A 23,563-nucleotide genomic window follows, 5' to 3' on the forward strand; every position below is an offset into this window, starting at 1 on the left:
CATCGGCTTAGTTGCTTGGATGTTTTGGCAAGTGTGTTGTTTTGTTGCCATCAGGCTATCTAATTTCTCAGATAGCCTGTTAAATTTATCGTCCATGGTTTTGACTTTCTGGAGTAGCTGAGCTCATGCTTGTAATTCCTCTCTTGTAGTTGCCATTTCCTTTTTGAGTTTTTCCATTTCCATTCGGTCCTGGATAATTGCTTTGTTTTGGGTTTCGATTACAGAGATTATTTTGTTGGCCTCGTTTTGTTGCTCTTTTGTCAGGCCTATTTTGACAAAGAGCGTACGGAGTTTTTCGCATGGGCTCTGGTCAGAGTCAGAGTCCATGCTGCTGTTTGTCATGATTGAGTCTTGTGTTGAGTCGTCCTCATCAATGACTTTGGGGTCGCTTTTCGGAATTTTCTTGTTCGAGAGCGGCGTGTCCGTGTCGCTGGATCGTTGATCATTGTTCCGCTTATTGCCTTTCGGTTTTTGTCGACCTGCTCGAGAGTGTTCTGAGCCTGTATCGGATTCCGTGTCGGAGCTTGTGTTTCTGTCAGACTCCGAGTTCAATTGTATTAAGTCCTGGACTTGCTTTTTTGTCTCCGCTTTTCCTCCTTCTTCCTTTACTCCCTTCCCTTCATCCTTCTTCCGTTTTGTGTTTTGTTTCCTGGATACCATATTTGTTCCCACGAGTAGAGACGAAAACCAGTCGCTCCCCGGGTGACGCCCTTTCCGGGGAGAAGGCTATTTCGCTCAAGATTTCGCCAGGTGTCCTGAGGTTAGACGCTAATGGCCGGTGGACCCACCGACCGCCCGTGTAAAACACGGGACCTCTCTCACCGCGTTCTTCAGCTTAGAGGTTAAGGGTTTGTTCAAGGGGTTCGCCTCCCCGGCCTCCTTCTGCGATGAAGTTATTCAGCAGAAGGAGGCCGCCGAGCGGGCCCGGGAACGGGACCCGGGCTCCGCGAGGAGGATGTGGGCGCGGGGACGACCCCCGCGCCGACGTGTGCCCCCCAGGAGGGGGGCGGAGAGGGTAGGGAGGGCGCGGGGGTCTCCCCCGCGCCAACGTGTGCCCCCGGTGGTGGGGGGCGGAGTGGGTCTGGCGCGGGGAGTTTCCCCGCGCCCTGTTATGCCCCCACAACTGGGGGCGGTGAACTTGGGGGCTCGGGGTGTGAGCTGACCCGGGCCCCCGGGGGGGAGCATAGCTCCCCCCGTGATAGGCCGACACCCCCGGGTTATTTTCCCGATGTAGGGGGGTGTCGGTCCGTCCCTCCCCGATTGGGGAGGGGGATACGTGGGGGGTGTGGGGAAAGGAAGGGTCAGGGCGTGCCGGATCGCGCCTCCGACGGCCCTTCCTTCCGGTGGCGGCGTCTTCTTGTCTCGGCCGGGGCTGGTTCCTTCGGGACACCGGCCCCGAGCGGGACACGAGGACTCCGGGAGCTGTGGGTGGACCGAGCTGGGGCTCGGGAAGCCCAATCCGAAGGCTCCAGGGATGGGGACACCGGGCGGGTCCCTCCGCCCGGGGTCTTATAGCGTAGGCAGTGGGGGAGGTTAACCCCTCCCCCGGGGCATGATGATAGCTGGGAGGTGTCCTGTTGAGTACTCGCGTGATCCAGGCACCTCCCCTTTAGCTTAGGTGGGCGTGAGGTTTTAGTGGGTAGTCTCCGGGGGCTCCGCCCCCCGGAGAGAATCCCACATAACCCCGGCTTCCCCCAGGGAGCCGGGGTATGTATAAAACATTTCCTCACGATAAAAAAAAAAAAAAAAAAAAGGGGTTCGCCTCCCCGTTGGGCCGACCGGTTAAGGTAAGCCCCCCGTTTCTCCCGTTCTGCAACATACCACCAGATGTATCCGGTGGGTCGTCGCGGCAGAGGGGAGTCTTCCGGGTGAGAGCCGCGGTTATCGCAAGCGATAACACACGCATGGGATCCCTGAGAGCCGCGGTCATCGCAAAGCGATGACTCCGCGAGAACTCTCTTTATGAGAGAGCCGCGGTTGTCGCAGAGCTCTCTGAGAGCCGCGGTCCTCGCAAAGCGACAACTCCGCAAGAACTCTCTTTACGAGAGCCGCGGTCGTCGCAGAGCGAGAACTCACGCAGGAACTCTCTTACCAGAGCCCCGTTAGTCACCCGAAGGTGTCCAGGTCCTACCACGTGAAGGAGGGGTTGGTGCGTCAGGGTTATACCATGATATAAGTCCCTGACGCTTATAAGACCCAGTAGATAGGGACAGAGGGAATCTCGTTAATCCATTCATGCGCGTCACTAATTAGATGACGAGGCATTTGGCTAGATTTCTATGTCTTTACAGCGCAAACTGTGAGACATTCTTCCAAGGTTTTTTCCCCTTGTTGGATTCAATTAAAAGAAAATATAAAACTTTGAATTGCATAGCAAATCTATTTTCAATTAGTCGTGTCATAATAGTTTGCATGTCAATGTACACGTTCTTGTCATGTATACGTTCATAATCTACAATAATAAAATATTTATACTTAGTCAATTAATAAAATTTATATTTACACTTTAGTCAATTGATAAAATAAAGTAAAATAAAATAAAATAAAATACTTTCAGTTTAATCTAAATATGTCGAAGGCCGCGAATGATTATTATTATCTCTCCAGTTATTGTTACGATTGGGTTAATTTATATTTATATATATTTTTTATATTATTTTACGCATTGAAATCGTAATCTATAAATATATTGGCGATCTCGATTGACGCTCTGAGTGCCATCATAGACATGGTGATGGTGTCTTTTTTTGTTATTTTTAGCTCCTTTAGGAGCTTAATAGTATAGTCCGGTACCGCGCCTCTACAACCTATTACGATTGGTATGACTTTCCCTAATTTATTCTTTTTAAATCTATTTTTTAAAAATTCTGTTAGCCGATTATATTTTTTTATTTTTCTTCGTATGCCGTCTTTAGGTACTCCCTGTGTTCATAGCGGATAGTAACATCGACTATGTCCAGCCGTTCCTCGTGTATTATTACGAGGTCTGGTTTGAGGCTACCTGACTGCATATCATGCGAGGCTTCAACCAAAACGTTTGCCCTCTTACTAATTCTATCGGCTAAGAGATTTTTTATTTCATCATGGCGTTTTATTCTTAACGGCTTTGTGGCTATGCACAGGCCTAGGATATGTCCCAATGATTCCGGTTGGCATCTACACTTACGGCAGCTTACATCCGAAATCTTTTTTGAACGGCTTAAGGCGACCTTGGTACCGATTGTATTCGTTCTCAGCCTCAGCGCGTCATTGAATCGCGAAGGCTGGAGATATTCTGGACGATAAAGCCATGTGTTACTTACGGGGTTATTTCGAAATTCTTTCACCCCGTGTCCTTGGGACTTAAGTTTTCCCCATTCCAACGAGGCCTTTCTTTTGAGTCTTATTTTCGCATGTGCAAGGTCAACCTCGTCCGCTGGCCAGTTGATCCTGAGCAAATTGGCCGTTTCCTTTAGGGCTTTGTTGAAGTTTTCTTCATTCGCAAGGGCCCTAATGATGGGGTCATTCGAGGCCTTTAGTTTAAGCCCTGCATTGAGGGCCGCTATCTTTATAATGTTCTCCATTTTGGGAATACCCAATCCTCCGTCCCTTTTGTACGCGTACACGAGACCGTTAGCTGTGCTAACGGGGAGATGGAGGATTTCTTTGATATGGCCTCGAATGTCGGAATCTATCATCTTTAACGTACCACTACTAGAAGGGAAAGTTGTAAGTTCATAGATAAATCTCGGTAAAATATACATCACTATCAGTTTTATTTTCTGCATAGGTTTAAGTTTTAATCTTTTAACGTTATTTACTATCCTATTTATTTCTGTAAGTGTTATTTTACGATAAGTGTCTCTCCATGCGCCCATCCTAGCACCTAGATACGCAAAGGTTTCTTCCGGTCCGATGTATTGAACTAGATCCCCACCGATGTTAATTTCTGGGTTCTTTATAAACCAGCTTCTGTTGATGGCTATCGCCTGAAAGCAAGAGCACTTGTCGGGCGCGATGGACATGCCCAATTCTTGCAGTTTCTTGACAAGAATATGCGCTTGTTTCTGCGCTTCTGAAGCGTTTTTCCCCAATAATACAATATCATCCGCAAACGCTAGGATTGCTGCATTGCCTCCAGGGAGTGAGATTCCTTCAGTGGTATTCTGTATCTTGTCTAGTATATGGTCGATCACTGTGTTGAAAAGGAAAGGAGACAAGGGATCACCCTGTTTCACTCCCCTTTCGAGCTTTATATTTATGCTGGTATCTTCTGTTCCCCGTATGGTGGTGGTGCAGTCTGAATACATGGATCTTACTATTTCTATTGCATGTTCCGGAGTGCCCTTGACTCTTAGAGCTTCATATATTGCTGCGTGTGGTACCGTATCAAAGGCTTTGGTAATATCAATCGATATCATTACTCCCCCATCGTTGCTTTTCATCTCATTAATGGCATGCTTAAGGATGGTAATGTTACTCAGGCACCAATTGCTGGCTACGCAGCCTTTGTGATGTATATTGTGTTTTAAACTTGATCTCAGGCGTGCGTCAATAAGTGCCGAAAATATTCGACTCAGTAGTGAACCGATGGTTATAGGTCGCCAGTTTTTAGCCTCTTTTGTGTCTTTCCTAATTTTGGAATTAAGATTGTCCGGTTCTGTAACCATGGTCTTGGGATGTATCTTTTAATTAATAATATATTATATATTTTTGCCAAAATACTATCGATATAATTTCTTCTCAAGTGTGCTACCTTTATACCATCTGGTCCCGCAGCGGACTTATTCGATATCTTTGCGATCCTTTCAATTATTTCTTCATTCTTTATTTTTCTTATTATTTGTTCTGTTGGAATTTCCGCTGTTGCATCAGTTTTAATTTTAATTTCTTCCGGGCCCTTTACACCCCATAGATTGTCATATAGTGTTTTTATAGCATTTATATCCGGTAGCTTTTGTGGTTTAATGGTGCATTCTAAATCCCCCGAGATTACCGCGTCCACTAAATTTCTTGGGCAATTTTTAAACCATTCTTGACAGCGCGCATATTTTGTTTTATTTCTGTTATTTTTATTGTTCTTAGCTTTAAAGTTTTTATCTCGTTTTTTATTGGTTGTTTTAGCGCGTAAGTTATTCCGGGATATGCTGTCTTTATTAGTATTAGGGTCGTTAAATAATACTCGCCGTACGATCCTGTTGGGCTACGACACTCAGTTCATTTATTCAGGTGTACACTATAGAGACACTCTCCCGACAACCTCACTCTCCGGCGGTCGCTTAATTACTAACTCCGGGGTCTGGCGTCCCACCCCTGGTCGCCTACCCCATTGTCGCCGATAGGGTCCTTCCCCCTCTCTGCGGCCTCTTCTTCAGCTAGCTCCGATCTCCACACCTGTTTTTTTTTTTTTTTGTAAAAGAAAAGGCGTCAGGACCTCCCCGATAAAGGGCCTAGCCGATTAAGATGGTCAAAACTGCCCTTAGAGGTTTTTCAATGATTAATGAACCATTCGAAAGCTGACCCAGAAAAACCCCTCTGAGCAAAATTTCAACCCCCTATCTTGCCCGTGAGAGTAGTTACAGGGTTAATTAGATTTCGCGCTTTTCCACGCATTTTCCACACTCTGATGCTACCTAAAATTCTGAAAAAAATGTGGCATATTTTGGATCTTAGGACAGATTTTTGAGAATTTTTTCAGATTTTTTTCTTGCAAACTGTGATCGCAAAAAATGAAAAACCTCCAAAAAATCGGAAAAATGTACATTTCTCAAAAATATGAAAACATGCTATTTTGCTGTTTAGTGCCCCGATAAAGTACCATAACAGGCAGTGTCGTCAATTTTTTTTTAGATTTTTTGTTGTGGGAAGTCCTTGTCAAAAACAAGAAAAACCGAATTTTTTCGCCGTTTCTGCTATTAGGAGGAAAGTTACACTTGTTGGTTTTATCACAGGTATATATTAAGTCATTTTAAACATTATTACATTGAAACAAGTAAATGTTTGACCTAAGAAATGTTTTAAGAGAAAAAATGGATTGTATTTTGTGCGGTATATACCAGAATGTTCGTAACGTTTCCAACATCGCCGGTTGGCACATCGGTTAGGGAGTCGGACTACGGAGCGGATACGCTGGGGTTCGAATCCCCTTGGTGGGAAAGTTTTTTTTCCATACGTCATCTTTATTTTTTCAATTTCTTATATGGTTTATTCATGTGACTTTAACAATATTTTTTTAATGTTTTAAAAATATTGATTAACATTTTTAACTAAAATACATACAAAAATAGTTTTGCAGTATCTATTATTTCCTCGATTCTCTAATTGTATATGTTCATCATTGCGGTCCTGTTTAATATTCTTAATATTAAAATTCATTAATCTAGTTTCTAAGCCTTGCGTCTTCAGAAATTAGGGAGGAAATAAGAAGAATTCTGAATAAATAACACGCAGCAAAGTATTGGTTTTTGTCAAATTGAGAGAAAAGGGCTACATACTACCACTACTTTGAAAGTGAGGTATCAGGTACAAATAAGCCTAAGCCATTCCTCTTTATTGTAAGGTACATGAGGAAGTAATTCCCGTTTGTAGTTACTTGAATGAAAGAGTTGTTCTGTGGACATTTATGATACGGATCAGGAAGTTCATTATTTTCTGTGGGATGCAGAGGCAATTCATAGTATACTAGGTCAAAAGTACCAGCTTCTTGTTACGAGCCAGGGCTGATAGCAACGCGAGAGGCCGGCGAGGGGTTGTTACCCCAGGAATATGGTTTCAATTTGTTAGTTAGGTACGCGGACGCACCCAATGCGAGATCGGGGAGCCGCTAGGATAGTTGACGTCGAGGACACACCTGATGCGAAATCAGGGAACCTCTGGAAGGTTGGAGTCAAACGCAGACGCACCCGATGAGAAACCGAGGAGCTACTACGAGGATGAAACTTCGTGAACGCACCCAATGCGGAATCGGGGAGTCACTAGGAGAGACACGCGGCGAACCCGATTTAAAGGAAGGTGGATAACTCACAGACGCACCTGATGCGAGACCAGGGAGCTGCTAGGATACGGAAGAACCCAATGCGAAATCAGGGTTCCGCTAGGATGGTATAATTTTCGTGGACGCACCCAATGCGAAACCGGGGAGCCACTAGGTTGGAGAAATCTTCGTTGAATTGAATCTAAGATTAGTAAGCCTCGTAACTTATATATAATTTAATGGATACAATCCGAGCGGTAAGATTGTATCATGTGGGAACGTTCAATTATTAGATTAGGATATCAGGCAATAATTAAAGGTTGTAGATTACGCGAGTTAACAAACAAGACAAATATATTCTGATTTGGAATAGTTACAAGTGTGATTGTTTGTGTCGCGAGTGGATGTAGTAAGTGTACAATTAGAGAAATTGTTACCTAATGATGCACGGTGTTGACGCACTGGCAATGCGGGGTTAGATAGCGATTGTTGAATGCCAAATAGAATATATACCGAACTGACGGAATCTATAAGGTTACGTTTGATTCGAAAGGGGCTTAACCCGATCTCACTAGACTTGACGCGACGTGACTGCACGAGTACTGAACCGCGTCTGAATCTTGACTGAACCGCTTCTCGACTAACCGAAGAGGATGAAAATGCATGGGTTTATATACCCTAAAAATGAGAGAGGAATGTATCTGTTTTATTTTACGGTCGCATACTCGTATTTGTCGTTTCAAGTGAATTTAAGGTTTGCAGCTGGATCTTTTGTTTATAGGGGTAAAACGAAGGGTTAGCCACGATGTTTCCTATCAAAGACTATCTTGACAAAACATTCCAGAAGGGGATGTTTTGAAGATTTCCAATTTAGGAAATCGTACGGTGCTGTTACTGAATCATGCTTCGTGCCAGTTGCGTCCAGCCGGAGTACAATCATTAAACAAGGGGCCTGTTGGGACGCTTTTCGTTCTCAGAAAAGAGATTAGAACTTCTAATCGAAATGAACGTGGAGAAACGTCTCCATACGTAACATCTCCCCCCTTAAATGAAACATCGCGGTTCGCGTGATGCTTTCGATCTGAGAAAGAAAAACGTCCTGAGAGCTATGGTAAAGAAAAATGCCGGGTGTAGTGAAGTGTAGTGTAGTATGTAGTGTACTTATATTTATATGTGGTCTTCTACTGTTGGAGGTGTCGTTCAGGGTTGGTTGTGGTCTCGACTGCGTAGCCCACTCGAAGCCAGAATTCTGCAACATCCAGTGGGGGTTGATCCGGTAGACGGTCCAACAGGAGGTGGCCCTCGGCGTGGCCACTACTAGTGACGGTCACTCCGCTAGCGTAGCCTTTTCGGTCCCTCATTACCAGCCTGGAGATGGTGCTGATCCGGTGGATGGCTCTGCTGTTACGGGGGCGGACGCCCCTCAGCACCATTCTTACTGCCTGCCAGGGCAAGGTCCGGAAACGTGGCGGGAGAATCCAGAGTTGGGTGATCTCCCGAACCGTGATGGTACCACGGTCGCCCAAAAAGATGGAGACGGCTCGTTCGTCGACCTCCCTCACTTCGCCCCTCAGCCAGACGGGACCATCCCGCACGGCCACGAGGAGACCCGGCTTGATCGCTGCCAGCACCGGTATGCATAGGTGGTGCCGTTCTGCCATGTGGTTGGCAAAGGCCCTGAAGAAGTCCACCACTTCCTCTGGGTGTTCCTCCGCTGTGATCCAGACGGTTGTCTGGTCTTCGACCTCACGGACGATGTAGCGGAAAGAAGCTTCCACCTTACGGGAACCGATGAGTTTTAGGCTGCTCCCTTTTTCCGGCATGGTTCTCCCGGGGTCCAGTCTCGGATGTTTCGGTCGGTGACTTCGAATAGTTCGATGCTGTGGTACGGTCGCTTCCGTTGGTCGGTTTGGGTGTGAGCTGTAGTTTTCTTAGCTTTCCTTGTTGAAGTGCTCCGACCCTTCACGATTCTGCCTCCCTTTGCAGGTTGGTAAGGTCGAGCAGTGAGGATTTTTCCCGTTCTATTGGGTTTTTCCCACCACCCGCTTTGTCCCGTCTGAATCGCAATACTAGATCGTCCTTCCGATGGTTCAGTTTGCGTGGATGCGTTCTGGCTCATTGGTTCTGAGACTATGTGCTGCTAGGGATCGGTGTTCTGCTTATATAGGGCTGGATGCTCTTATCTCTCTTGCTGAAGGGTGGGGGTAGGTCCTGCTCCTTAGAAGATCGACGCAGAGGGTTTGACATCTGCATGCGAGGCCTGTGTTTGTTCTTCCTCTATCTCGTTTGTTTCTTTTTGTTCTTGAACACTATTTGGTTGTTTCCGAAATATTCGGAATTTGATGATGATTAAGGCAACAAAGAGTAGGAATGTCGTCATCACTGCTATGGTGGGAAAGGTTGAAAATTGTTGGTGTTTTGTTACTTCCCGCTGTGTTGTAATTGTCTTCACCTCTTGTTCTATTGCACTGAGGGATATAGCTGCTGGAAGTTGCTCCCAATGGTTACTGGAGGGTTCTCCATTTGATTTGTTCGATTCGATTACTCTGATATGAGGCTCAGTTATTTCTGGCAGTAAGGATGACAAGTTGTAAGATATTTGTTGACGTCAAGCGAAGTTACTAGGCGCCATTGTGTTTGATAGATCCGGATGTCCGACAATTTCTCAAAGAATAAACCAGTGTTTTGTTGTAATATCTCTATTGTTGAGTCTTTATTTCCCGGGTGTTGACCCATTGTCAGTGGCAGCAGGAGTACGCAAAAGAGAATCATGGTCATTCCCGGCTGTTGGTTCAAAATAAGCGTGTTTTAATTTATTTTGATGTTTAGTTATTGTTTTGTTTGGTGTTTGTAATACAACATTATTCAAGTCTGTCACGTCTAATATTCCGTACGGTCCAATGTAATGGGGGTCGAATTTGCTAGTACGAGGTTCCAAGAGTACGTAAACGAAATCATCTACTTTAAATGTGGCAGGGTTTGCCTTGCAATCGTAGTAGCTTTTTGAGCGAGCTTTTGCTTTATTAAGATCGTTTGCAGCCAAATTACGTATTCGGACTATATTGGTTATTAACTCTGTTAAATAGTCTCCATACGTTTTCAAGTTCGTACCAGTAGGAAATGAGGTTGGTTCCCGAGCTTGTTTACCAAAAATTAATTCGTATGGTGTAAAATTGGTGGCTTCATGAACTGAGGTATTGTAAGAGAACATTGCAAAAGGAATTAGCAAATCCCAGTCCTCGTAATTATCCATGTAATGCTTAAGATATTCCGTGAGTACGGTGTGACTTCGTTCTAATGATCCATTGGTTTGCGGTCGGTATCCTGAAGTAGTGATCTGTTTGATTTTGAAAATTTCAGATAAGTTTTTCATGAGGCTTCCGATAAAACTGGTTCCTTTGTCTGTTAATATGGCTCGAGGTGTTCCATAAACTGCGATGAAATGCCTTGCGAAAGCATCGGCAATGGTAGTGGCTCGGATGTTGGGTATTGCTACTGCAATACAATATTTGGTTAAATTATCCTGCATAGTAAGAATGTATCGATTGCCTCCTGGTGTGACTGGTAATGGTCCAACGGTATCCAGAGAAATTTTATCAAATGCGTCCAAAGGTGTGTCGGTGATCAGCATAGGCTGACGAGTTTTTACACGGACTAATTTTTGTTCCTGACAACTTTTGCATTTTCGGATGTAATCTTGAATTTCATTACGCATGTGTGGCCAATGAAATCTTGCTCGAATACGATTGTAGGTTTTTGTGACTCCTTTATGTCCTCCGATTAAACTATCGTGTGCTTCGTGAATAATCTCTTGTCTATTTTCCGCAGAAGGTGGGTGGTGCATTTTTTAAACCAAACGGCATTCGTGAAAATTCATAATGTCCGTTAGGTGTGGTAAAGGCTGTTTTCTGCCTATCTTTCGGGTCCATCTCTATTTGGTGAAAACCATTTGCGAGATCGAAAACGGAGAAGTACTTAGCTCCACCGAGACGATCTAATATTTCTGTAATCTGTGGTAGCGGGTATTTATCAGAAATTGTTTTATCATTAAGCGCACGGAAGTCTATGACCATACGCCAACGTTTGTTTCCCTGTGCATCCGGTTTCTTAGGTACAATCCACAAAGGTGAATTATATGGGGATTTCGACGGAGTTATTATTCCTTCGGATAGTAATGCGTCTATCTGCCTTTTTATCTCATGTTGATGTATCGGAGGATAGCGATATTGTCTTGTGTTTATTGGAATTTCGTCGGTCGTGTGTATGGAATGTTTGAAATCGGAGGCCTTCCCTAGCTTATCTCCGGGGAGATAAAATCGGTCGGGAAACTCCTTTAACAGAGCAGTGATGCTGCACAGTTCCTCTTTGTTCAAGTGCTTGAGATTTAACATTTGGGAGATTCCCTGTGCCCTATCTTCTCTGTTGTTGAAATTAGCATGACCTTGTACCTCTGAGTAGATGTCTTCGTCCGAAGTGCTTACAATGTCATAGGGTTCCAAAATTTGTGGTTCTATTTCTATATCCAGGTCTTCTTCGCTGGTGTTGGTTGCCATAACATGACACCTTCCTTGATCGTTTATGACAGCTGCTTCTCCTATGTACAATTGGTCATGTGTGCTTATGCGAGGCAAGTAGCCTTCCTTGATCTTCGGATTAGCTATGTGAATAGCGATTTGTTGTGAGGTTCTTGCTGGAATGCGGTGTTTAGTTGTTCTTTCTGGTGCTTCTAAATAATTTGAAAATCGAATAGGCCTGATAGGTTTGTTCTTTAATACCAGGGTTCCATGGTAATAGGAAATCTCAGCCTGTTCTTGTTTTAGGAATGGGCTTCCGATTAGTCCATCTGCTTCTATGGCAAGGTGTTTTACTACATAAAATATTGCTGGGGCTTCATGGATATGAAGAATTGTCGTCCCTACGGTGAAAATCGGGGTTGTGGTGAGTCCAGTTATTTCGATTTCCTCTCGTGAAATCTCTGCTGTTCTTTCTAGAGCGTCGAGGACTACTAAATTTACGGACGCTCCACCGTCAATTAAAAATTCTCCCGTTCCTGATTCCAGTTCTGGGATCGTAATTTTTATCCGTGGTGCAGGTGCTTCCTTGATGAGGGTTTCTCTTCGAAGCGGACGGATCTTGGGCGATCTTCTTTCTTTTCGCTCATCGTGTCGCCTGTACGGTGAGCGCGATCGTAGTTTAAAAATTTCTTTGATTCCACGGACGAATCTCGCGAATCTCGCGAATCTCGTCGGAATCGCGGGCTACGGGGACGATTCCTGCAGAATTTCCCGTCGTGCCCGAAAGTTCCGCAATGCCAACAATACATGTTTGAGATGCGATTTTTATCGGTACCCTTTAGAATCGTATACCGTTTTTCTCCGTCATCACCCATTGATGACTCGGAGCGATTAGAGGGGGAGTGTGAGGGGCTCCTGTGACGCAAGGTCCAGGCAGAAGCGCGTTCTTCTCTTTCCAGATGTCCTCAAAACCAGATGGTCTCGTGCGTCGATCTCTGTGTCGATCATATCTGCTCGGAGATAGAGGATACGACACTTCACGTTCGCGATAACGAGGATCTTGGTCAAAAGAATCTCGGCGGGACCACCTTGATGGTGATTCATTCCGAGGCGATCGTCTTCGATTTCTTAGTTTTTTATCTATTTGCAGCACAGCGTCGTAAGCTTCCTCCAGATTTTCTGTATCTTTTAGGAGAGCCGACACCTTCAAGGCAATACGATCCGGTAATCCATCGATGAAGTTTTCCAGAACGTCCTTCTCCATTTCCTTGATGAATTCTTCAGCGTGGACCTCGTATTTTTCCTTAATGGCTCCGCGCGTACAATAGACTAGGTGGCTTGTCCTATCGATGTATTGTCGTAGGCTCTCACCTTCGCGGATGCGTAACTTCGCGATTTCCACTTGGAAATATGACAAACTTTTGCCAGGCGCGAATCTTTTCTTTAAGTGCTGAATTAATGCTTTTACGGTCGTAAACTTGTGCTCTAATGTGCTTCTACGTGCTGGCCCGACGAGTTTAGTAAGAACAATTGCTAGATACTCGGTTTCCGTACCCTCAGGAATCAACGTTAACCCGTCCTCTATAGTCTGCGCGAAACGAGACAAGGGTGGGTCTTCCCCATTAAAAGTCGGAATTGTCGAAGTAACGTTTTGTAAACATGTCCTTTGCGTCAACAGCGACATAGAATTTGCAAGTGATACCGTCAAGTTCATTATGTCAGCGTTAGAAGTATTTGCTATTCCGTTCAGCATTTTTTAAAACGTAACTAGCGAAAACTAGTATACAATTTTTTAATAAAAGCGTAACTAGCGAAAACTAGTATATTGCTTATAATATTACGACGTGACTAGCGAAAACTAGTATATTGTCGATACTCAGTTACGAGTAATTTAACTTGTAAAAAACCAAAAATTAAAGCGATCCTAAAATAATTGAATGAATCCCACCGCTGTCACCAGTTTTGTTACGAGCCAGGGCTGATAGCAACGCGAGAGGCCGGCGAGGGGTTGTTACCCCAGGAATATGGTTTCAATTTGTTAGTTAGGTACGCGGACGCACCCAATGCGAGATCGGGGAGCCGCTAGGATAGTTGACGTCGAGGACACACCTGATGCGAAATCAGGGAACCTCTGGAAGGTTGGAGTCAAACGCAGACGCACCCGATGCGAAACCGAGGAGCTACTACGAGGATGAAACTTCGTGAACGCACCCAATGCGGAATCGGGGAGTCACTAGGAGAGACACGCGGCGAACCCGATTTAAAGGAAGGTGGATAACTCACAGACGCACCTGATGCGAGACCAGGGAGCTGCTAGGATACGGAAGAACCCAATGCGAAATCAGGGTTCCGCTAGGATGGTATAATTTTCGTGGACGCACCCAATGCGAAACCGGGGAGCCACTAGGTTGGAGAAATCTTCGTTGAATTGAATCTAAGATTAGTAAGCCTCGTAACTTATATATAATTTAATGGATACAATCCGAGCGGTAAGATTGTATCATGTGGGAACGTTCAATTATTAGATTAGGATATCAGGCAATAATTAAAGGTTGTAGATTACGCGAGTTAACAAACAAGACAAATATATTCTGATTTGGAATAGTTACAAGTGTGATTGTTTGTGTCGCGAGTGGATGTAGTAAGTGTACAATTAGAGAAATTGTTACCTAATGATGCACGGTGTTGACGCACTGGCAATGCGGGGTTAGATAGCGATTGTTGAATGCCAAATAGAATATATACCGAACTGACGGAATCTATAAGGTTACGTTTGATTCGAAAGGGGCTTAACCTGATCTCACTAGACTTGACGCGACGTGACTGCACGAGTACTGAACCGCGTCTGAATCTTGACTGAACCGCTTCTCGACTAACCGAAGAGGATGAAAATGCATGGGTTTATATACCCTAAAAATGAGAGAGGAATGTATCTGTTTTATTTTACGGTCGCATACTCGTATTTGTCGTTTCAAGTGAATTTAAGGTTTGCAGCTGGATCTTTTGTTTATAGGGGTAAAACGAAGGGTTAGCCACGATGTTTCCTATCAAAGACTATCTTGACAAAACATTCCAGAAGGGGATGTTTTGAAGATTTCCAATTTAGGAAATCGTACGGTGCTGTTACTGAATCATGCTTCGTGCCAGTTGCGTCCAGCCGGAGTACAATCATTAAACAAGGGGCCTGTTGGGACGCTTTTCGTTCTCAGAAAAGAGATTAGAACTTCTAATCGAAATGAACGTGGAGAAACGTCTCCATACGTAACATTCTACACAAACAAGTAGACAACAAAACCTTTCCAAAAATTGGAAACACTTGGAACTGCAAAAAGACTCCATTTCAAACAGTATCCTCGGTAGATCCTCTTGATTTCCCGGAAATGACAGAAGTAGATTTAAAAATTCTTTTCACGGAATTTTACCAATTTTCACAAGCAATTTCATATCTGGCGGAAATCGTGGACGAACACAATAATATAAATATTAATTTATTGCCTAATCCAAGAAAATAATATCATTAAATTCGAAGTAAAATCAGAGTGATGTAAATAAAAGTTAGTTAAAAGTGTTAATCAATATTTTTAAAACATTAAAAAAATATTGCTGTGGTGGCAATATCACCACGTACGCCAATGCATATATTTCTTCTAAGAATTTCTCTTTCCCTTCTAACTCTGTCGCGCTATTATTCTCTATTTCCTGTCTGCTAGTCGCATGCTTGGTAACCGGCCCTTCACGAATTTCCCATGCATCCTTGAGAACGTCGCCAGGGTTCTGGTTTTCGTTAGTCTCGGTCTTTCGCCTACCTCTTAACTTTCTCTGTTTATGACTCTTTTCGGCTGTCCCTATCGCTGTCACTGTCTTCTCAAGTTTTCCTTTTCTATTCTCTTTTCTTTTTCTCCCCTATCTTTTTGCCTTCTCTAACTCCGTCGTGCTTAAGATTGCAACGAGAGTCGCCAGTCGATAGTAAGCCTCCGAGACGACAACGCCAACACTGCACTGACCTTCGCGCTTACCGATATCAGTAATAAATGAAGTGAGGACAGTCTCTGGTATTTTATATCCCCTTACCCACCTCATTGGTGACCCCGACGTGATCGGTTTGTGCGGTTTATGTATTTCAGTGTCAGTGTGCTTAATAATAACAATAACTTTAGACTTTGGTGGTGTAAGTGTACATAGTAACATTTAAGTGACTTAACATTTTTTTTGTTTGTTTTCCATAGACCTATTTGTGTGTGTAACGCCTCGTGTTATAATAGACATAGTTTAATGACTTTATATCGAAATAAACCTCAATTATGGAAACGACCGCGCCAGCGATAGCGAAAGTGGGCGTGAGAATACCCGAGTTTTGTCCAGGCGATCCGGAAATGTGGTTCTCGATGGTCGAGAGAAGTTTTGAGGCGTCCGGAATAACCACCGAAGCTACGAAATTCGGTTACGTTTTAGGGGCACTGACCCCCCAGTACGCTACAGAAGTGAGGGATATCATCATCAACCCTCCCCCAACGACCCCTTTCTCAAAATTAAAGGAAGAATTGATTCGTCGGATCGGCGCGTCACAAGACCAAAAGACGAGACGGCTCCTTGAACGCGAAGAGATCGGGGATCGCAAGCCGTCGCAATTCTTGCGACACCTGCGGGGGTTGGCAGGTACGACCGTGCCGGATTCCGTACTGCGCACACTTTGGGTGAGTCGGTTGCCTACCAATATGCAGGTAATATTGGCTACACAAAAGGACACCGAACTAAACAAGGTCGCCGATTTAGCGGACGCCATAGCGGACACGACGACACCGCGAGCGCATATTTGCGATACTGGCCATCCGGGTCCCTCGCCTCACGGTGCGGTAACACCGGTTAATCCGGATACGGAGTTATTATTGAATGCAAGGATGGCACAGATGACGTTGTCCTTACGCCAAGAGATTTCGGAACTGAAGGAGCTGATTTATCAGGATAGAGGACGACAAAGCAGACCCTTTTACCACCGCCGATCGAATTCCCGGAACCGTTCGCCATCGGGTTCACGCGATCGAGGGAGTCGCAGACACAACGAGTATCAGGCACCTCCTGATTACAACGGAAAGTGTTGGTACCATTGGCGTTATGGAGGGAATGCACATAAATGCGTGTCGCCATGCAACTTCAGCGGTTCTGCCGCGGGAAACGACCAGGGAGGACGTTGATGGCGGCCAGCGACCCTTTTCCCCCATCCCGCTGTCTATTTGTTACCGATTACCATACCAAGGTACAATTTTTAATAGACACGGGCGCCGATCTTTGCGTGTACCCGCGCAAACTATTGCACGGCCCGCGAGAAAGGTCGAGCTACGAACTGACGGCGGCAAACGGAAGCATCATTTACACCTACGGCACCGTAACATTAAATTTACGTTTGGGTCTCCGGCGCGATTTTATTTGGCGGTTCGTAGTGGCAGACGTGTCGAAACCAATAATCGGAGTCGACTTTCTTAATTATTTCGATTTGCTGGTCGACATACGTAACCGCTGCCTGGTGGACAGAACAACGTCGGTTAAGGTTCGGGGAAAATATTCCGATGAGGAGATATCCTCAATAAAGACAGTCTTCGGAAATACGGAATATCATGAGCTTCTGGCTACAATGCCAGAGCTCACCCGGCCTTGCGGAGTGCCGTGCGAAACGACGCATCATACCGTTCACCACATACAAACCACCCCTGGACCACCCGTATCCTGCAAGCCACGGCGGCTTGCCCCGGACCGGCTCAGGGCAGCTAAGGAAGAATTTAAATTAATGATGCATATGGGCATTGCGCGACCGTCGAAGAGCCCATGGTCATCGCCGCTCCACATGGTGCTGAAGAAAGATGGTGATGCTTGGAGACCCTGTGGCGATTACCGAGCATTAAATGCACGCTCAATACCGGACCGTTACCCCGTACGTCACATAGAAGATTTCGCACAGCAGTTATCTGGTAAACAAATATTTTCCACCATAGACCTGGTCCGCGCTTATAATCAGATTCCCGTCGCTCCTGAAGATGTCAAGAAAACCGCAATAGCTACCCCGTTTGGACTTTTCGAATTCCCCTTTATGTCATTTGGCTTACGTAACGCAGCACAAACTTTTCAAAGATTTATAGATGAAGTTTTACGCGAATTCGATTTTTGTTATGCTTATATAGACGATATTTTAGTAGCGTCAGAATCTCCGGCCGAGCACCTCCATCATTTGAAACTTCTGTTTGGCAAATTAAAGGAATACGGCATAATCATTAACCCCAATAAATGTACGTTCGGAAAAGGAGAGGTAAAATTTTTAGGTTACCGTGTAAATAGCCAAGGCACACAACCTTTGCCTGATAAGGTAGAGGCAATTACAAATTACCCGTTACCGAAAACTGCAAAAGACCTACGACAGTTTCTAGGCATGTTAAATTTCTATCGTCGTTTTATTTCTAACGCCGCTATCAGCCAAGCACCCCTAAACAACCTGTTAGCGGGCAACGTAAAAGGCAAGGCTCCACTGACCTGGACACCTGAGGCGCAACAGGCCTTCGTTGCCTGCAAGGATGCTCTGGCAGGTGCGACCCTTCTTGCACACCCTGAGGTCAATGCCACTCTGGCCATTACCTGCGATGCCTCTGATTTTACCGTGGGAGCTGTGTTACAACAGCATGTCGACAATACGTGGCAACCACTTGCATTCTTCTCCAAGAAATTAGGAACTGCCGAGCAAAAATATTCTGCATACGACCGTGAATTATTATCAATCTATTTGGCAATCAAGCATTTCAGACATATGGTAGAAGGCAGACATTTCAGTATTTTCACAGATCACAAACCTATAACTTTTGCATTCCGACAAAAACCAGACAAATGTTCCCCGCGTCAATTCCGTTACTTAGACTACATTGCACAATTTACAACCGATATTATTCATATTTCCGGAAAAGAAAACGTGGTGGCTGACGCGTTGTCTAGAATTAACGCAGTGTCTTCGTTTATTAATTTCGAGGCATTAGCAGAATCGCAAGCCCACGACCAAGAATTACAGCAATTAATAAATAGTACGTCAGGGTTGCACTTGCGTAAAATATCATTGACCGGTTCACGTGCCGAATTGTACTGCGATACATCTTTAGAAAATATAAGGCCATATATTACTCTCCCTTTCCGACGTGCAGTCTTTGACCAAATACATGGTTTGTCACACCCGGGCATTAATGCGACGGTCAAGCTCATAACACAGCGTTATGTTTGGCCGTCGATTAAAAGCGATATTCGTGCCTGGGCGCGTTGTTGTATACCGTGCCAGAAATCTAAGATAACAAAACACGTAAATTCACCCATTTCTGCTTTTGCTAAACCCTCCGCCCGCTTTGAACATATTCACTTGGATATAGTAATATTACCTGTGTCCGAAGGGTATCGATACTGCCTGACCTGCGTCGACAGGTACACTCGATGGCCGGAGGCGTTTCCGATGACCGATCAGGAGGCCCAGACGGTAGCCCGAACCTTTTATGACGGTTGGGTATCGCGTTTTGGGACTCCTTTGCGTATTACGACCGATCAGGGCCGACAATTCGAGTCCAAATTATTTTATGCCCTTAATAACCTGATTGGCTCTAAGCATCTGCGTACTACGGCGTACCACCCGGCAGCGAATGGGATGGTAGAGCGTTTTCACCGACAGCTCAAAGCTGCAATTAAATGTCACCAATCCGAAAAGTGGACCGAAATATTACCGACCGTTTTATTGGGTATTCGTTCGGCATGGAAGGACGACCTCAGTACAACGTCGGCCGAGTTAGTTTATGGCGAACCTTTGAAATTACCTGGAGAGTTTTTATCTACAGGTTCAGCCGAAAATACAGAGGATGTTTCTAATTTCGTTTCTAGATTACGTAATCATTTTGCAAAATTAAACCCAGTTAACGGATCACGACATTCACTAAAAAAATCGTTCATTTTCAAAGATTTACATACAACATCCCACGTTTTTATTCGTACAGATTCAGCTAAAACCATTTTACAACCTCCATATACGGGTCCGTACGCCGTAGTTCGTCGAGATGACAAAAATTGCGTTGTAAATATTAAAGGAAAAGATGTAACCGTATCTATTGACAGATTAAAGCCCGCGTATATTTTAGCGGAAGACAATGTGAACCCTACATCGGTGCATGATGTACCCAGTACTATTATAAATACGCCAACGCATACGCCAGATTTACAAGCGCGTGTCACACGCTCTGGTAGACGTGTACGTTTTCCCGACCGGTTTCAAGCCACTCGGTAGAGTATATGCGTGGGTACGAATTCTTTTTTCTCTCTATCAGTTTTATTCGCAATGTTTTCGTGTTTATCATGATTATGTGTAAAGTTTAGACATAGTATTACATCTAGAGTCTCATATTATGTATCGTGTATGTATTTGTGTGTAATATGTTTTATGAATTTAAGCGGTTATGCGTATGTATATTGTATTTATTCATAGTTATGCTACATTTTGCGTTACATATTTTATGTTATTTTGCATTGTATTCGACAATTATGGTATTCAGTGTAGTTTGCGTTATTAACTTTTTCGTAATTGTTTCAATTACTGGCAGGGGGGTACTGTGGTGGCAATATCACCACGTACGCCAATGCATATATTTCTTCTAAGAATTTCTCTTTCCCTTCTAACTCTGTCACGCTATTATTCTCTATTTCCTGTCTGCTAGTCGCATGCTTGGTAACCGGCCCTTCACGAATTTCCCATGCATCCTTGAGAACGTCGCCAGGGTTCTGGTTTTCGTTAGTCTCGGTCTTTCGCCTACCTCTTAACTTTCTCTGTTTATGACTCTTTTCGGCTGTCCCTATCGCTGTCACTGTCTTCTCAAGTTTTCCTTTTCTATTCTCTTTTCTTTTTCTCCCCTATCTTTTTGCCTTCTCTAACTCCGTCGTGCTTAAGATTGCAACGAGAGTCGCCAGTCGATAGTAAGCCTCCGAGACGACAACGCCAACACTGCACTGACCTTCGCGCTTACCGATATCAGTAATAAATGAAGTGAGGACAGTCTCTGGTATTGTATATCCCCTTACCCACCTCATTGCTAAAATCACATGAATAAACCATATAAGAAATTGAAAAAATAAAGATGACGTATGGAAAAAAAACTTTCCCACCAAGGGGATTCGAACCCCAGCGTATCCGCTCCGTAGTCCGACTCCCTAACCGATGTGCCAACCGGCGATGTTGGAAACGTTACGAACATTCTGGTATATACCGCACAAAATACAATCCATTTTTTCTCTTAAAACATTTCTTAGGTCAAACATTTACTTGTTTCAATGTAATAATGTTTAAAATGACTTAATATATACCTGTGATAAAACCAACAAGTGTAACTTTCCTCCTAATAGCAGAAACGGCGAAAAAATTCGGTTTTTCTTGTTTTTGACAAGGACTTCCCACAACAAAAAATCTAAAAAAAATTGACGACACTGCCTGTTATGGTACTTTATCGGGGCACTAAACAGCAAAATAGCATGTTTTCATATTTTTGAGAAATGTACATTTTTCCGATTTTTTGGAGGTTTTTCATTTTTTGCGATCACAGTTTGCAAGAAAAAAATCTGAAAAAATTCTCAAAAATCTGTCCTAAGATCCAAAATATGCCACATTTTTTTCAGAATTTTAGGAAGCATCAGAGTGTGGAAAATGCGTGGAAAAGCGCGAAATCTAATTTAACCTGTAACTACCCTCACGGGCAAGATAGGGGGTTGAAATTTTGCTCAGAGGGGTTCTTCTGGGTCAGCTTTCGAATGATTCATTAATCATTGAAAAACCTCTAAGGGCAGTTTTGACCATCTTAATCGGCTAGGCCCTTTATCTATTTCGGAGCCATATGTTGATTCATCAGATATTTCCTCGATTTTCTCCCATAGGTTTGCTATCTTGTCGAATATATCTTTGCACTCGTCGGGAGGATTTTCGGGTCTGCTGGATATCGCTTCTTTGATATCCCTGAGATTGGGATTATTTAAGGTGTCAGTGCCCGATTCTGGTCGAGATAGCTCTTGTGGCTCTTCGTTCGAGGAACTATCGGAACCCATATTCTCATTATTATTTATTATGATAGTTTCTCTGCTTTCTGGCTGTAGTCGTCTTCTCTTATCACTGATTTGCCTCAGGGTTTTATTGGGGAGATATTTTATAATTTCGACGTTAGGTTGTTTTAGATGTTTGTACTTATCGTCTAGTTCGACTAACAGCGCTGTTTCTTCTACGGTCCACACTGTGGCTTTCCTACCAGCTGGGAGCCTTTCCCTTTCATGTGCCGTTTGTCTTTTTCGGTTTCGGACGGAGGGATGCATATGCCTTTCGTGCATTGAGAGTCCCACCAATGTGTCGAACCATTCTGCACATTCTTCGCAACCATACCTCTTCACTTGTTTTACTTCCCCTTTACATCTTGGGAAGTGGCACCGCCAATTGTGGAGGCCGGGCCAAAGCCTTTCACACCTCCCACACTTCCACTTGATTTCCTCAATCAAATGTTCATTTTGGCAGTGTATAACAAAGTTTTTGAGGTCTGTGAACATTAGATTTCGGTTCTTTTCTTGGCATAAGATACAATTCACGCCCTCCTCCGGTGTAGGTACTGTAATCATGATAGATTTCTCGCTTAACCTTTTAACATTAGCCTGGTCGTCAACGGTGGTCTCCTGCCGAACGGATAAATCCGTCATGGAACACCCGAGACCTGGTTGCTCCATGTCGGAGGCATTGATATTATTGTTTGGGCCAACGGTATGTGGTCAGGCGGGCTGGCATCCCCACAAGACCCTGAATCGCAGAGGCAGCTCTTAGCTTCCCTCCCTAAGGAGGTACTAGACAGCGGGACCCACGAGAAGGGGGCTGCTTGCTAACTATGACCCTCCGCGGGCGAAACCGGTCGTCCAATCGGCGCCACATGATGGAATGTGGCTCCCATTCCTCCACACCTCCACGAGGTGGGAGCTGGGCAACGTCCACCTGGAGACAGGTGGACGGCTGAGCTGGAGGACGGCGCCGATTGAACGACCTGGATCGCCTTAAGAGAGTCATAGTTACTCCCGCCGTTTACCCGCGCTTTTTTGAATTTCTTCACGTTGACATTCAGAGCACTGGGCAGAAATCACATTGCGTCAACACCCGTGGGGGCCATCGCTATGCTTTGTTTTAATTAGACAGTCGGATTCCCCTAGTCCGTGCCAGTTCTGAGCTGAGAGTTGAATGGCGGCCGAAGAGGACGACCGTTCTAGACGGAAGCCTCGCAGCAAGGAAGATCCGCGGGAGGCCAAGGCACGGGACCGAGCTCGGATTCCCATCAATGTGTTCACCTCGCCCAGGCCCGGCACGTCAGCCAGACCCGCTTCCCGACCAAGCCCGACACGCCCCGCTCCTCAGAGCCAATCCTTATTCCGAAGTTACGGATCCAATTTGCCGACTTCCCTTACCTACATTAATCTATCGACTAGAGGCTCTTTACCTTGGAGACCTGCTGCGGATATGGGTACGAACCGGCGCGACACCTCCACGTGGCCCTCTCCTGGATTTTCAAGGTCCGAGGGGAAGATCCGGACACCGCCGCAACTGCGGTGCTCTTCGCGTTCCAAACCCTATCTCCCTGCTAGAGGTTTCCAGGGAACTCGAACGCTTATACAGAAAAGAAAACTCTCCCCGGATCTCCCGACGGCGTCTCCAGGTCATTTTGGGTTACCCCGACGAACACACTTACGAGGGCCCGAATGGTATGCGGTTCCGCTGCCGGGTTCCGGAATAGAAACCGGATTCCCTTTCGCCCGATGGGAGTGTGTTTTGTGTTTGTACATTTGCTCTTAGGACACCTCATCTACATAGGATTTCTCTTAGGGCTTAGGATCGACTGACTCGTGTGCAACGGCTGTTCACACGAAACCCTTCTCCACGTCAGTCCTCCAGGGCCTCGCTGGAGTATTTGCTACTACCACCAAGATCTGCACCGACGGCGGCTCCAGGCAGGCTCACGCCCAGACCCTTCTGCGCACACCGCCGCGACCCTCCTACTCGTCAGAGCTTCATGGAGGACGTTTA

General features: G+C 45.0%; 1 long non-coding RNA gene across 1 annotated transcript in view; it reads left to right on the forward strand.

Annotated features, from left to right (window-relative positions):
- The window catches only part of LOC143363121 (uncharacterized), a 36,787-nt gene extending 13,224 nt beyond the window's left edge, over nucleotides 1-23,563 (forward strand). Inside the window, exons 2-3 of the long non-coding RNA XR_013083741.1 lie at nucleotides 2,216-2,281; nucleotides 22,550-23,563. This is a non-coding gene — a long non-coding RNA (uncharacterized LOC143363121). The remainder of the gene's footprint in view (nucleotides 1-2,215; nucleotides 2,282-22,549) is intronic.

This window comes from Halictus rubicundus, unplaced genomic scaffold, assembly GCF_050948215.1.
Source record: "Halictus rubicundus isolate RS-2024b unplaced genomic scaffold, iyHalRubi1_principal scaffold0022, whole genome shotgun sequence".
Lineage (NCBI taxonomy): Eukaryota > Metazoa > Arthropoda > Insecta > Hymenoptera > Halictidae > Halictus > Halictus rubicundus.